At 42.8% G+C, this 16,312-nt stretch overlaps 1 long non-coding RNA gene across 1 annotated transcript; it reads right to left on the bottom strand.

Moving 5' to 3' along the window:
* Window positions 1-1,784: 1,784 nt before the first annotated feature.
* LOC125095829 (uncharacterized) lies at window positions 1,785-16,234 on the bottom strand. The gene is made up of 3 exons (XR_007125960.1): window positions 16,106-16,234; window positions 13,752-13,833; window positions 1,785-2,202 (listed from the first exon to the last, which is right to left on the bottom strand). It is a non-coding gene; the product is annotated as an uncharacterized LOC125095829 (long non-coding RNA).
* Window positions 16,235-16,312: the final 78 nt, after the last annotated feature.

The following is a 16,312-nucleotide window of genomic DNA, read 5'->3' as shown; positions in this document are numbered from 1 at the left end:
ACTAATTGTATAATGTCAGACATTGCACTTTGACTTGATTGAAAACCATTTTCATATTCATGGTCACTGAATTCTAACACTCGTTAGGTAGAGCGGTAAGTGAAGAGGGTACGGTCACACAGCTAGTAGTGGCCAAGCTGGGATTATAAACCAGGTTGTATCTGATGCTCAAATATGTGCTTTTCTCCACTACATGGGTGTGACTCACGCCTAGAAATAATTTGTGTGCTGTGTTTGTCAGGTAACAACTGTAACAACTTCATTTCCCACACATTACTGAGATAGATGGGGTCCCAAGGGCTCACATGGTTACAAAATGCCTTCAGATGTGAGAATGCTCATGTGAGAAAGAGCATGATAGTGGCTGCATCTGTCTAATGTATGCACTGTAGTACAATTAGTTCTGTCGTAAGGGGAGGGGCTGTGGCTGATAAGACCACAGCCGGCTGTAAACAGACTGGCTCTTTATGAGACTCTGTGTGGAGGAGGGGTCAAACATGAGGGAAAACGGGAGCGCAAGGAAGTGCAGAGTTCTGTGTTTTCTTTTTCAAGATTTTATTTATTTGACAGACAGCGAGAGAGAGAACACAAGCAGGGGTAGTGGGAGAGGGAGAAGCAGGCTTCCCGCTGAGCAGGGAGCCGGATGCGGGGGCTTGATCCCAGGACCTTGGGATCATGACCTGAGCCAAAAGTAGGTAATTAATGACTGAGCCACCCAGGCGTCCTGAGTTCTGTGTTTTCTGACCAGAAAAGAGCAAAATTCAAGGGATTTCTAAGGAAAACAGGTGACAACTAGTTGAAGCTGATTTGAATGAGAGTGGTTCTGAGTTGAAGCCTATAAACCCGGAAAGCCTAAAGCCATCAAAACTGTCAGAACCCTGGGGCGCCTGGGTGGCTCAGTGGGTTAAGCCGCTGCCTTCGGCTCAGGTCATGATCTCAGGGTCTTGGGATCGAGCCCCGCGTCGGGCTCTCTGCTCGAAGCAGGGAGTCTGCTTCCTCCTCTCTCTCTGCCTGCCTCTCTGCCTGCTTGTGATCTCTCTCTGTCAAATAAATAAATAAAATCTTAAAAAAAAAAAAAAACAAAACTGTCAGAACCCTAAAAACACAGACTGATTTCTCCAAGAACGAAAGTTACTGAAAGCTTCAGCCTGAGCTCGGGTTTCAGTTACATTCTGTATAGGGACCAAACACTTTTTTTTTTTTAATATTTTATTTATTTATTTGAGAGAGAGAGAGAGAGAGAGCACAAGCCGGGGAGGGTCTGAGGGAAAGGGACAAGTAGCCTCCTCACTGAGCAGGGAGCCTGACGCAGGGCTCAATTCCAGGACCCATGAGGTCATGACTTGAGCCAAAACCAAGAGCCAGACACTTAACTGACAGAGATGCCCAGGCGCCCCAAGGCCAAACTCTTCAGAATCACATCACTAGGTAGGGCCTTCACGGTCTCACCCTTGTCAGCCCTTCTAACCTCTTCCACTTTCTTATATGCACACTGGATTCCAACCCCCAAACCCTAAGTTATTTGGGTGCCAATTTGGCTTTTTCATACCTGTGCTTGGCTCTGTTTCTTTGCCCGAAATTCTTTTTTTTTTTTTTTTTTTAAGATTTTATTTACTTATTTGAGAGAAAGAGAGGTCAGCAGGAGAATCAGACTCCCTGCCGAGCAAGGAGCCCGATGTGGGACTTGATCCCGGGACTCCAGGATCATGACCTGAGCTGAAGGCAGTTGCTTAACCAACTGAGCCACCCAGGTGCCCCCGAAATTCTTTTGTCCATTGGATAAATTGTCTTTTCAAGTGTCAGCCTTTGCATGTTGCACTGATTCTAGCCCCCAGACAATGCTGCCCTACAGTAGCCTCTTGTAACTATGTCATAGTGGTTGCCACCTTGCACAGGATGATCTGTCCCTGTGTATGTTGATCTGTCTCTGTCAGATACTGTCATTTGGCTCATTCAACATGCATTCCCAACCACCTTCCTCTATATGGAAACCATATATTCCTCTACATGGAAGTCAGTAAACAAGATGCTTTCCAGAACAGCAAGCTCATTTCTCCAGCCTTAGCCCAAGGGTTGCAGCAGAGGCAGAAGCACAGTGAACATTTCTTTCTGACTTGTGGCAGGAAAGTGTACATCACAGACCCTTGCAATGGTCTGGAGGAAGGCCAAATCGTCGTGAAAAGTATTCAATAAGGGAGTCAACTAGAAAGGGGAAAGAAAGGTGACAGCCAGACACTGGGGCAGGTGACATCAGCAAGAGACACTGCAAGACAATATGGAGCTGAAGGAAAAAGCAAATTCTATTTGCTTTTTCAGGATATCTCAATCTGCATGTCCCACACTTCATATTTATACCAGTTGTGAGCCGCCGCTGTAGGTTTATTCAAGGTCTCTTCCACCTTTAAGTGTCTGTAAGCCTATGTTCCTCACTGGGGACAGAATGTGAATATTATTTGGAATCTGATTTACATCGTTCAATCCCTTTCTGTGAACTTTAAAAAGAATTCTTCCTTTAAACATTATAGAAAGAATTAGCCTAATTTACAAGCCATCAAAACTGTCAGAATAAGGGGTGCCTGGGTGGTTCAGGGGGTTAAAGCCTCTGCATTCGGCTCAGGTCATGATCCCGGGGTCCTGGATGGAGCCCTGCATCGGGCTCTCTGCTCTGCTCAGCGGGGAGCCTGCTTCCTCCTCTCTCTCTGCCTGCCTCTCTGTCTGCTTGTGATCTCTGTTAAATAAATAAATAAAAAATCTTAAAAAAAAAACTGTCAGAATGAAAATGAAGGACAGGGATCAGATTTTGTAGCTGTCTAGTTAAGTAAAGTATCCTTCAAAGCAATGGGCTATATTGTTATTTGTCTTTTTTTTTTTATTTGTTTTTTGGTTTGGGGGGCGAAGGGCAGAGGGAGAGAGAGAATCTCAAGCGGGCTCCATGTCCAGGGCAGAGCCTGAGGCGTGGCTCAATCTCAGGACCCTGAGATCATAAGCTTAGCCGAAATCAAGAGTCAGACATGTCACCAACTGAACCACCCAAGCACTCCTGTTTGTTGGGTTTTACTTACCCTCCTTTCCTATAAGAGAATTGTAACTATCTATCTGTCCATGCCCTTGACTCTCTTTAGAGTGTTCTGTTCCCACTTGGTGATTTTCATATTGATTTGGTCTTTGAATGATTAATTGATTTTTTTTTTATTTTTTAAAGATTTTATTTATTTATTTGACAGAGAAAGAGCACAAGCAGGGGGAACAGCAGGCAGAGGGAGAGGAAGAAGCAGACTCCCCACTGAGCAGGGAGACCGATGTGGGGCTCAATCCCAGGACCCTGGGATCAGGACCTGAGCCGGAGGCAGATGCTTAACTGACTGAGACACCCGGGCACCCTTGGTCTTTGATTTAGAGTTCTTTTGGCTCTGCCAACTTCTAGACTTTCCTTGTTTTTGATGACTTTGACAGTTTTGAGGAGTACCATTCATATATTTTGTAGACTGTCCCTCTATTAGGATTTGTATGGTGTCTTCTCATGATTAGTTAGAGGTTTGGGGGAGGAAGGTCACAAAGGTAAAGCACCCTTCTCACGTGGTATCAAGGGTATGTATTATCAACCTGACATCACTGTTGATGTTCATCTTTATCACGTGACTAAGGTAGTGTTTATTAAGTTTCTCCAATTCCTCCATTCCATGCTGTACTCTTTGGAAGAAGTCCCTAATGTGCAGCCTACACTTAAGAAGGGGGAATTATGCTTTCCTTCCTTAAGTGTGGAATAACCACATAAATTATGTACAATTCATCCACATGAGAATCTTGTCTCTTCTCTTTCATTTATTTATTTATTCAGTCATTTACTTTTGTCACTAAGAGCTCATGGAAACTTATTTTACACTGGGATGTATTCCAGTACTACTTCATTCTATTGCTCAAATTGTTCCAACTTTGGGCCTGGGGGGCCCTTTCAGTTTGTTCCTGTGTCCCCTTGACATCCCTCAGTCATTGCGCTTTTTGTTTTGTTTTGAAACATTCTTTACACTCTGGCAGTGTAAGATACTCTGGGCTCATCTTGTGTATTTCCTGTCCAGACTTAGAATCAGCCACTGGTTGCTTTTATTAGAGGATGGTATTAGAGACCAAGACCTGAGTATTAGATGTATTTGTTGTTACTGACATGTTGTAATTTCTAGGTCCTAGCTGAGAGCAAGAAAATATGTCTGTAGACTAACCTGCACATATACACACAAATTTATAAATATTTCTCTGTGTAGCTATCTATATCTATATTAAGCTACATCTGAATTTATGCTGCTGTTTCTTTTTTAATTAAGTAATTTTAAATTTAAATGTAAGTAATTAGCATAGAATGTATTACTGGTTTCAGAGGTAGAGGTCAGTAATTCAACTGTCTTTTATAACACCCAGTGCTCATTACATCACATGCCCTCCTTAATGTCCAGCACCCAGCTCTCCACTCCCCTCCAGCAACCCTCACACACTGATGTTTCTAACTCGAATCCATTACCACATGGATCATCCTAGCCTTCTTGCCTTACTCACCTGTAACTGTCCTCTCCAACAGTAGAAAACCTGGCTCCCACCATCTGCCATTGATTTACTTAATTGTTCAATTCCAGGATACATGTATCTTGACTTCAGAATTGTTAATCCAGGGGCACCTGGGTGGCTCAGTGGTTTGGGCCGCTGCCTTCGGCTCGGGTCATGATCTCAGGGTCTGGGATCGAGTCCCGTGTCGGGCTCTCTGCTCAGCAGGGAGCCTGCTTCCCTCTCTCTCTCTCTGCCTGCCTCTCTGTCTACTTGTGATCTCTCTCTCTGTCAAATAAATAAATAAATAATATTAAAAAAAACAAAAAACAGAATTGTTAATCCATACCTCAGGCAGCAACTTTATCAGAGGCCATAGAGTACTCATGTACAGTTCCTTTTGTCTTTAGTCACAGACCCCACTCATTTCTAAAGATACTTAGGGGGCTCCTGGGTGGCTCAGTGGGTTAAGCCTCTGCCTTTGGCATGGGTCATGATCTCAGGGGCCTGGGATAGAGCCCCACATCGGGCTTTTTGCTTGTTGGGGAGCCTGCTTCTCTCTCTCTCTCTGCCTGTGTCTCTGCCAACTTGTGATCTCTCTCTCTCTCTCTGTCAAATAAATAAATAAAATCTTTTTTAAAAATTAAAAAAAAATAAAAATACTTAAGCCACCATCCTCCCCCGCCCAATCTCCTTCAAGGAGATTGTTTCCTATATCTGTAATAGAGTTAAATGCTTTTGTTACATTCTGCATTCCATCCTGGAACCTCCCAACTTCCTATATGACTTTTTAAAGATTTGCACACATTAAGGCTTAAGTTTGTGCTGGAAAGTTCTACAGGTTTTAGCAGATGCATAGCGTCATATATCCACCGTTAGAGTATCATGCAGAATAATTTCACCACCCTAAAAAAAAAAACCCTGCTATGCTTCTCATAATCAACACTCCCCCTCCTGAGCCTCTGACCTTTTACTGTTTTTACAGCTTTGACTCTTCTAGAATCTCACAAAAATGATTAAATCTCACAAAAAGATTAAAAAATCTTAAAGTATAGCTTCAGACTGACTGGCTTCCTTCACTTAGCAATATGCATTTAAGGTGTATCCGTATCTTTTTTTTTCTTTTTAAAGATTTTATTTATTTGACAGAGAGAGATCACAAGTAGGCACAGAGAGAGAGAGAGAGTAGAGAGAGGAGGAAGCAGGCTCCCTGCCGAGCAGAAAGCCTGATACGAGACTCTATCCCAGAATTCTGAGATCACAACCTGAGCCGAAGGCAGAGGCTTAACCCACTGAACCACCCCAGGCACCGGTGTATCCGTATCTTTTTATGGCTTGCTAACTCATTCTTTTTGTCACTGAGTAGCATTCCATTGTACAATTATACCACACTGTATCCATTCACCTATTGAAGGACATCTTGGTTACTTACAGTTTTGGGCAATTATGAATAAAACTAATATAAATGTATACACATATACATTTATATAATGCATAAAAATATATAAAAATATAAATGTATACACATTTTGTGAGATGGTTTTTGGGTGGTGTAAGTTTTCACATCCATCATGTAAATACCTAGGACAATGATTGCTGACTTGTATGGAAAGACTATGTTGTTTATTAAGAAACTGACCAGGGGCGCCTGGGTGGCTCAGTGGGTTAAAGCCTCTGCCTTCGGCTTGGGTTATGATGCCAGGGTTCTGGGATCGAGTCCCATATTGGGCTCTCTGCTCAGTGGGGAGCCTGCTTCTGCCTCTCTCTCTGCCTAGTTGTGATCTCTGTCTGCCAAATAAATAAATAAAATCTTAAATAATAATAATAATAAAAAGTAAAATTTCAAAAATCTGATCCTTTTTTTTTTTTTTTAAAGATTTTATTTATTTGTCAGAGAGAGAGGAGAGCGAGCGAGCACAGGCAGACAGAATGGCAGGCAGAGGCAGAGGGAGAAGCAGGCTCCCCGCCAAGCAAGGAGCCCGATGCGGGACTCGATCCCAGGACGCTGGGATCATGACCTGAGCCGAAGGCAGCCGCTTAACCAACTGAGCCACCCAGGTGTCCCAAAAATCTGGTCCTCTTTATAAAAAAAAAAAAAAAGAAACTGACCAACTGTCTTCCAAAGTGGCTGTACCATTTAGAATTCCCATCACTAATGAATATGAATTTCTGTTGCTTCTAATACTAACAACTGGTATTATCAGCTTAAAAGAAAAACTTTTGCCATTCTGATAGGAGTGTAACAGTATCGTATTGTTTTATTTGTGTTCCCTTGATGATAAATGATGTTAAGCATCTTTTCACATGTTTATTTGCTATCTATGTATCTTTTTTGGTAAGGTGTCTGTTCAAACATTTTCTCAATTTTTAACTGGGTTGTTTGTTTTCTTATTGCTGAGTTTTGAGTTATTTTTATATTTTGTTCACAAGTTCTTTTTTTTTTTAAGTTTTTTTTTTTTTTTTTTTTTTTTTTTAAGTAATCACTGTATCTAATGTGGGGCTTGAACTCAGGATCCCAAGATCAGGTACTACACGCGCCACTGACTGGAGCCAGCCAGGTGCCCCTTTGTTTACAAGTTATTTATTTATGTATTTATTTATTTTTATTGTATTACGTTAGTCACCATACATCATTAGTTTTTAATGTAGTATTCCAAGATTCATTGTTTACATATAACACCCAGTGTTCCAGGCAATACATGCCCTCCTTAATACCCATCCCTGGGCCAACTCATTATTCTCCCCTCCCTCTCCCCTCCAAAACCCTCAGTTTGTTTCTTGGAGTCCACAGTTTCTCATGGCTCCTCTCCCTCTCCGATTTCTCCCCACTTCACTTTTCCTTTCCTTCTCCTAATGTCCTCTATGTTATTCCTTATGTTCCACAAGTAAGTGAAACTATATGATAATTGACTTTCTCTGCTTGACTTATTTCACTCAGCATAATCTCCTCTGTTTATAAGTTCCTTATCAGATTTGTGTCTTACAAATATTTTTCTTCCAGTCTATGACTTGTCTTTCATTATCTTCACAAAGTCTTTCACAGAGCAAAAATTTTAATTTTAATAAAGCCCAACATACCAGTTTTACTTTCTTGGATCATGCTTGCATCTAAAACCTCATCTCCAGGGGCGCCTGGGTGGCTCAGTGGGTTAAGCCGCTGCCTTCGGCTCAGGTCATGATCTCAGAGTCCTGGGATCGAGCCCCGCATCGGGCTCTCTGCTCAGCGGGGAGCCTGCTTCCTCCTCTCTCTCTGCCTGCCTCTCTGCCTGCTTGTGATCTCTCTGTCAAATAAATAAAAATAAAATCTTTAAAAAAAAAAAAAATAAAAAAAAAATAAAACCTCATCTCCAAATCCAAAGTCCTGTAGGTTTTCTCTGAGAAGTTTTTATAGTTTTGCATTTCACACATAGATTTATGATCCATTTTGAATTACTTTTTTATAAGGTCTGAAGATTTTTTAAAATAACTTTTTCCCCCTCAAGTATAATTTAAATTTTCTGAAAAACCTCAAACATCCTTTGTAATTTTAAACAATATCCAAACATTTAAAATACATAGGATAAAAATGCTTCTAATTAAGTGTTTTTCTTGGTGAAATATTTGTACTATATGGGCGCCTGGGTGGCTCAGTGGGTTAAGCCTCTGCCTTTCGTTCAGGTCATGATCTCAGGGTTCTGGGATTGAACCCTGCATCTCACTCTCTGTTCAGCAGGGAGCTTGCTTCCCCTTCTCTCACTCTCTGCCTGCCTCTCTGCCTACTTGCAATCTCTCTCTCTGTCCAATAAATAAATAAAAATCTTTTAAAAAAATAAAAGAAAAGAAAAACATTTATAGGCACCTAGGTGGCTCAGTGGGTTAAGCCTCTGCCTTCGGCTCAGGTCATGATGTCAGGATCCTGGGATGGAGCCCTGCATTGGGCCCTCTGCTCAGCAGGGAGCCTGCTTCCCTCCCTCTCTCTGTCTGCTTCTCTGCCTACGTGTGAGCTCTCTCTCTGTGTCAAATACATAAAATATTAAAAAAAAAGAAATATTTGTACTATATGAAAGTATATCAATTAAAATGTGCCCTCTCCCTACATATATAGAGAGTGTATGTGTATACACATACACATTATTTTACACAAATGTGATCATTGGTTCTAAAACTATTTTTTTCACTTAATATACTTTAGATGTCTAAATCTGTGCCTATACTCGCACCTCTCTTTAATAGCCATGGTTTTATTTATTTAGTTAGTTATTTTTAAAAATAAGTGGTAGACCTGGGAAATCAACTCCATTCACTTTATTTTGTAATTTTGTAATTTTTAAAAATTCCAATAGAATTAACATACAGTATTAAATTAGTTTCAGGTGTACAATATAGTGATTGAACAGTTGTATAGGCTACTTGATGCTCATCATGGTAAGTGTACTCTTAATCTTCATCTCTTAGTTAACCCATTCCCTGCACCCACCTCCCCTCTAGTAACCATCTGTTTGTTCTCTTTTCTCCTTTGTTCTTTTGTTTTGATTCTTCCGCACATGGGTGAAATCATACGGTATTTGTCTTTCTCTGACTGGTTTATTTTGCTGAACATTATACTCTAGATCTATGTTGTTGCAAATAGCGATTTCATTCTTTTTTTTTTTAATGTCTGAATAATATCCCATTGCATATATACCACATCGTCTTTATCCACTCATCTATTTTTATTTATTTATTTAAAGACTTTTCTCCACATGCTTGACAACACCTGTTGTTTCTTGCGTTTTTAATTTTAGCCATTCTGGCAGGTGTGAGACTATATCTCATTGTGGTTTTCATTTGCAATTCCCTGATGATGAATGATGTTGAGCATCTTTTCATCTGTCTGTTGATCATCTGTATGTCTTCTTTGGAGAAATGTCCATTCATGTTTTCTGCCCATTTTAAAATCTGATTATTATTATCATTATTTGGTGTTGAGTTGTAAAAGTTCTTTATATATTTTGGATACTAACCCTTTATTGGATATAGCATTCGTAAATATTTTCTCCTATTCAGTAGATTATCTTTCAGTTTTGTTGATTGTTTCCTTTGCTGTGCAGAGCTTTTTATTTTGATGTAATCACAATAGTTTATCTTTGCTTTTCTTTCCCTTGCCTCAGGAGACATATCTAGAAAAATGTTGTTGCATCCAATGTAAGAGAAATTACTGTCTGCGCTCTATTCTAGGATTTTTATGGTTTTAGTTCTCCCATTTAGGTTCGTATAAAAATAACAGCTTTATTGAGAGACTCCAAATACCATACAGTTAAAGTATACTCTTCAGTGGTTTTTAGCATATTCACAATATGTGCAACCATTACTATAATCAATTTTAGAACATTTTCTTCACCTCAAAAAGAAGCCTTGTATTTTTTTCCTTTTTTTTAACTTAAAAATTTTTTCTTTCTTTTCCCCCCCAACTTTCTATTTCAATTCTAGTTAGTTAATGTATGGTATAATATTGACTTCAGGAGTGAAATTTAGTGATTCCTCACTTCCATACAACCCCCAGTGCTCATCATAAGAGCCCTCCTTAACACCCATCCCCCATCTAGCCCATCCCCCACCCACCTCCCTCCACAAACCCTCAGTCTGAAGGAGCCCTGTACACTTAGCTATCACCTCAATAATTCCCAGCCTTCCTAGCCCTAAGAAGCTACTAATCTACTTTTATTTTATTTTATTTTATTTTTTTTTTAAAGATTTTATTTATTTATTTATTTGACAGAGAGAGATCACAAGTAGACGGAGAGGCAGGCAGAGAGAGAGAGAGGGAAGCAGGCTCCCCGCTGAGCAGAGAGCCCGATGCGGGACTCGATCCCAGGACCCCGAGATCATGACCTGAGCCGAAGGCAGCGGCTTAACCCACTGAGCCACCCAGGCGCCCAATTTTATTTTATTTTTTTTTTAAGATTTTATTTATTTATTTGACAGAGAGAAATCACAAGTAGGCAGAGAGGCAGGCAGAGAGAGAGGAGGAAGCAGGCTCCCCGCTGAGCAGAAAGCCCGATGTGGGGCTTGAACCCAGGACCTGGGATCATGACCTGAGCCGAAGGCAGTGGCTTAACCCACTGAGCCACCCAGGCGCCCCATACTAATCTACTTTTAGTCTCTAAAAATATCCCCATTCTGGACATTGGATATAAGTGGAATCATACAATATATAACCTTTTGTGACTGCTTTCTTTCACTTAGCATAATATTTTCAAGGCTCACCCATGTTGTAGCATGTACCGGTGCTTCATTCCTTTTTATTGCAGAACAATATTCCATTGATAGATATGCCACACTTTTTTTTTTTTAAGATTTTATTTATTTGACAGACAGAGATCACAACTAGGCAGAGATGCAGGCAGAGAGAGAGGAGGAAGCAGGCTCCCCACTGAGCAGAGAGCCCAATGCGGCTTGATCCCAGGACCCTGGGATGATGACCTGAGCCGAAGGCAGAGGCTTTAACCCACTGAGCTACCCAGGCGCCCCTATACCACACTTTTTAAAAACCATTCATCAGCTGGTACACATTTGGGTTGCTTATGGTTGGGCAATTATGAATAATGCTGAACATTCTTGTGCAAGTTTTTCCATGGACATACTCATTGATTTGTCTTAGCTACACACCTGCGAGTAGCTTGCTGCATCATATGGTAACTCAGTGTTTTACTTTTTGAAGAACTGTCAAAAGTGTTTTCCACGGTGGCTGTACTGTTTCATAATCCCATAAGCAGTGTAATATAGTTCCAATTTCTTTGTGTCTTTGCCAACACTTGTTTTGATTATAGCTATCCTAGTGGATGTAAAGTGGTATCTCGTGATTTTGATTTTCATTCCCCTGATGACTAATGATGTCAAGCATTGTTTCATGAGCTTATCAGTCATTTGGATATCTTTTTTGGAGAAATGTTAATTCGGATTTTTGCCCATTTAAAAAAAAGATTTTATTTATTTGACAGAGGGAGGGATCACAAGTAGGCAGAGAGGCAGGCAGAGTGAGGGGGGAAGCAGGCTCCCTGCTGAGCGGAGAGCCAATGTGGGGCTCCATCCCAAGGACCCCGGGATCATGACCCGAGCTGAAGGCAGAGGCTTAACCCACTGAGCCACCCAGGTGCCCCTGCCCATTCTTTTTATTTTTATTTTTATTTTTTTTAAATTTTATAAACATATATTTTTATCCCCAGGGGTACAGGTCTGTGAATCGCCAGGTTTACACACTTCACAGCACTCACCATAGCACATACCCTCCCCAATATCCATAACCCCACCCCCCCTCTCCCAATCCCCCTCCCCCCATCAACCCTCAGTTTGTTTTGTGAGATTAAGAGTCACTTATGGTTTCTCTCCCTCCCAATCCCATCTTGTTTCATTTATTCTTCTCCTACCCCCTCAACCCCCCATGTTGCCCCTGCCCATTCTTTTTTTTTTTTTTTTAAGATTTTATTTATTTATTTGACAGAGAGAAATCACAAGTAAGCAGAGAGGCAGGCAGAGAGAGAGGAGGAAGCAGGCTCCCAGCTGAGCAGAAAGCCCGATGCGGGGCTCGAACCCAGGACCTGGGATCATGACCTGAGCCGAAGGCAGCGGCTTAACCCACTGAGCCACCCAGGCGCCCCAGCCCCTGCCCATTCTTTATTACTTAATTAATTAGAGTGCTCAAGGGTATGGATGGGATGGGGTGGGGTAGGGGCAGGGGGGAGGGAGAGAGAGAATCTCCAGCAGATGATTAGCTGAGTGTAGAGGTCCATGCTTGGCTTAATCCCACTACCCCAATATCAAGACCTGAGCCAAAACCAAGACTCAGATGCTTAAATGACTAAGCCACCCAGCAGGCACCCTTCTTTGCCCATTTTTAAAATTGGATTTTTTTTATTACTGAGTTGTAAGATTTCCTTACATAATATTATAGATAGGAGTCCCTCATCTGTTATACACTTTGCAAATATTTTCTCCCATTCTGTGGGTTGCCTTCACTTTCTTTCTTTTTTTTTTTTCCCCCCAAAGATTTTATTTATTTATTTGACAGAGAGAGAGATCACAAGTAGGCAGAGAGGCAGGCAGAGAGAGAAGGGGAAGCAGGCTCCCTACTGAGCAGAGAGCTCGATGCAGGGCTCAATCCCAGGACTCTGAGATCATGACCTGAGTCAAAGGCAGAGGCTTAACCCACTGAGCCACCCAAGCACCCCTGCCTTCACTTTCTTTTTTTTTTTTTTTTTTTTTTTTTTAAAGATTTTATTTATTTATTTGTCATAGAGAGAGAAGCGAGAGTGAGCACAGGCAGACAGAGTGGCAGGCAGAGGCAGAGGGAGAAGCAGGCTCCCTGCCAAGCAAGGAGCCCAATGCGGGACTCGATCCCAGGACGCTGGGATCATGACCTGAGCCGAAGGCAGCTGCCCAACCAACTGAGCCACCCAGGCGTCCCTGCCTTCACTTTCTTGATAGTGTTTTTAATTCTGATGAAGTCCTATCTACCTATCTATCTATTTATTTATACTTTTGGTGTCATATCTAAGAATCCACTGCCAAATCTGAGTCATGAAGACTTACCCTTACATTTCCTTCCAATAGTTTTACATTTTTACCTCTTTCATATCCATCCTTGGTCCATTTTGAGTTAATTCTTGTATGTATATGAAGTAAGGGTCCAACATCATTCTTTCAGGTCTGGTGCTGGGGGCAGGGACAATGGTGTACCTCTCTTTGAGTGACACCCCCACTTTAGGAGCTGAGCACTTGGTAGGGAGAGGCAAGCATTCCCGATCTCCAGGCTTGCCTCTATGTGAGCAGTCAGGGTCCCAGTATTCTCAGTGGCACCATGCCAAAGGTAGAGTCTCCATCCCACGAGTGGGGGGTCTGGGCCAAAGCAGGGAGCCCATTCCTCTCCGCTGTATTTGATGGGAATTTAACCTCAGCAACAAGGATGTGGGGTAGGATGATAAATGCTGATGTTCTGTCCCTCCAAGGAAGAGAACCCTCCCACTGGAGCTGATGGGAGAGGAAAGGCTGTGTTCCAGGGTGCACCAGTGTGGAATGGAGTTTCTCTGTCGCTGAGCGGGATGGAAGCAGGGGAGGAGGGAGTGGATCCTGGTCAAATACCACAGACTTTCACTTTTCTGTCTGAGTTTTAGTGAATTTTCTTGAATAAATGTTTCTTTATTTGTTGTGTACCCTTAGGAGCATTCCAGAGATTTAAATTAAAGAAAAATAGCCATCTTCACCAGTGTTGCTGGAGGGTAGATGCAGAGAGCTCCTCACTGTCAAGCTGCTATAGGTTCTTTTTTCGTAACTCAAAGTCAGTGACTGTGGGCAGTGGAAAACAAGAAATCACAAATTTTGGTGCCCACATAATAACTCATTCTCTCTATATATTGATGAAATATCAGCTATTAAAATGGCTCGGAGCTAAAAATGGACTGAGTCGATGGCAACTAAAGCAAGGAGTTCTGCATTGGCAGACATACCACTACTCATAAACTTTAGAAAATATCTACTATATGTAAGGTATAAAAACACAAGATAAGGGGCACCTGGGTGGCTCAGTGGATTGGGCCGCTGCCTTCGGCTCAGGTCATGATCCCAGGTCCTGGGTTTGAGCCCCACGTCGGGCTCTCTGCTCAGCTAGGCGCCTGCTTCCTCCTCTCTCTCTGCCTGCTTCTCTGCTAACTTGTGATTTCTCTCTGTCAAATAAATAAATAAAATCTTTAAAAAAAAAAAAACACAAGATAAAAAGCTAAACATCCATTTTGGAAATTAGGCAATTTTCATAAAAAGAGAATAAACCAAGGCAGTCTATACTAAATGTCCAGGGAATAAGTACTCCAGTTTTTCATAGGCATGGAAACTCTCCAGGACTGGAGTGATCAGGGTGGGTTTGTGTGTAGGAAGCATCGGCAGGAGTAAGTTTGGGAGAAAAGGTAGGATTCCACTGGGTGGGTGGTCTGGAGGGAGGACACATTCCAAGGCAGAAGCGCTGAAGTGGGATTGCATTTGGTCGCTGAAGTGGGATTGAATTTGGTCTGTTTGAGCAATAATGAATAGACCTGCCTGCTTGCTGGAAGGTTTGTACAAAGATTTAAGTGAGAAATGGAGTGGTGACCAGAAAAGCAGCGGGGAGAGGAGAGGCTTGGTTGTTGGACCCTGTCTTGCCGGCTGCTGAGAGCAAGGAGTGCTTTTTAGAGAAAAATGACTTTGCCCAAGAGATTTTAGGAAAATGACTTTGCCTGGTGTGTGTAGTTGGAATGAAGTGTGTGTGTGTGCGTGTGTGTGTGTGCACAAGCTCGCACAGGCAGAGAGCCCTGAGGCAAAAAGACTATTAGACTGTTACAAAGAAATGAAGGTGTGGATTAAGTGAAGAAGGCAGGAATGGAAAGGAAGTGTTTGGTGGGTGATAAAATATAAATCAGGACCTCGATAAGCAGCCAATTGTTAAGACAAACATGGCAGTTTCCATCAAAAATAATACTAGATGGGCGCCTGGGTGGCTCAGTGGGTTAAGCCGCTGCCTTCAGCTCGAGTCATGATCTCAGGGTCCTGGGATCGAGTCCCGCGTCGGGCTCTCTGCTCAGCAGGGAGCCTGCTTCCCTCTCTCTCTCTCTCTGCCTGCCTCTCTGTCTACTTGTGATCTCTCTCTGTCAAATAAATAAATGGAATCTTAAAAATAATAATAATAATACTAGAATGTGAGGTGACATGGGCTGATTTAGCAGTTTGAGATACTATGTACATTTTTTTGACGGGTCTCTATAAACTATAGACTATAGTTTATATATAAGCTATATATAAACTATAAACGGGTCTCCTTAGTTTTGAATTCTCATATATTTTTCTTCCCTCTTAGTACTTCAAATTCCTCTTCTCCACAGTTTGCATTTAATTTGACTTCAAATTAATCCCTTGTATGTGCGGGAGGAAACCAAGCGTTGCAACAATGCCACGGGTTGTGTACGGTTTTAAGGATGAGTTTCCTCCCTTGAAAACAGCTATCCGCGTAGAAATGGGAGGCACGTGGCCAACTCTTGCTTTTTAGCAGGTCGAACATGACCTTCAAAACTCCCTAGGACACCCTAATCTCCTGCGGGGCTGCATCTCCCGTCAGACTCAGGCTGGCAGGGTCTCCCGCGGCCGCCTGGATGTGTACGGCTCGGGGGTTGTGAAGCTATAGTTGACAAAACAATACAAAAACACGCACAGAAAACAAACTACAAACCCACATGCCTTACCACAGTGGGCTGATGAGTGAAGTTGCGGAAGGAAGGTTCTGCTCTTGCCCTTTTAAAATTCCAGTGCACCAAACACACACGCGCTCACACACACAGACACACACACGCCGGTCCGCTCTTCTCACTCCCTGCCACACTGCAGCAGCATCCCTCCCCAAGTCCTGATTCATGAACCGTGCCACCTTTGTCTCATTTGAAACTGTGCAGACTATTTTAATCCTCCCACCCCCATCCCAGATTTTCCCCCTCCCTTCATCCTCTAGAAAGCTCTGATGTAAGGCGCTCGCTGGGGGGGGAGCGCTTCTCCGATCAGCGCGGGTAGGCGAGATCCCCAGAAGCCCCCTCCGCAGGACCTCCGTCTGCGGGGGCCGCTGCTCGGGACCCCGCTGCGGAAGCGCCTAGGTCCCTTTAAGGTGCCGCGCTCTCCGAAGTGCGGGCAGGGAGCCCTGAGCCGGTGCGGGTCCCGCAGCCCCGCGAAGTCCTGCCGCCCTCCTCTCCGCCGGCTCGCGAGCCTCCCGGGCCTGCCCGCCCGCCGCGCACCGCCCACCGCCCCCCGCGCA

The sequence above is a fragment of the Lutra lutra genome, chromosome 3, assembly GCF_902655055.1.
Source record: "Lutra lutra chromosome 3, mLutLut1.2, whole genome shotgun sequence".
Taxonomy (NCBI): domain Eukaryota; kingdom Metazoa; phylum Chordata; class Mammalia; order Carnivora; family Mustelidae; genus Lutra; species Lutra lutra.
Note: the sequence above shows the minus strand (reverse complement) of the source record. Positions and strands in the feature narration are given on the sequence as shown.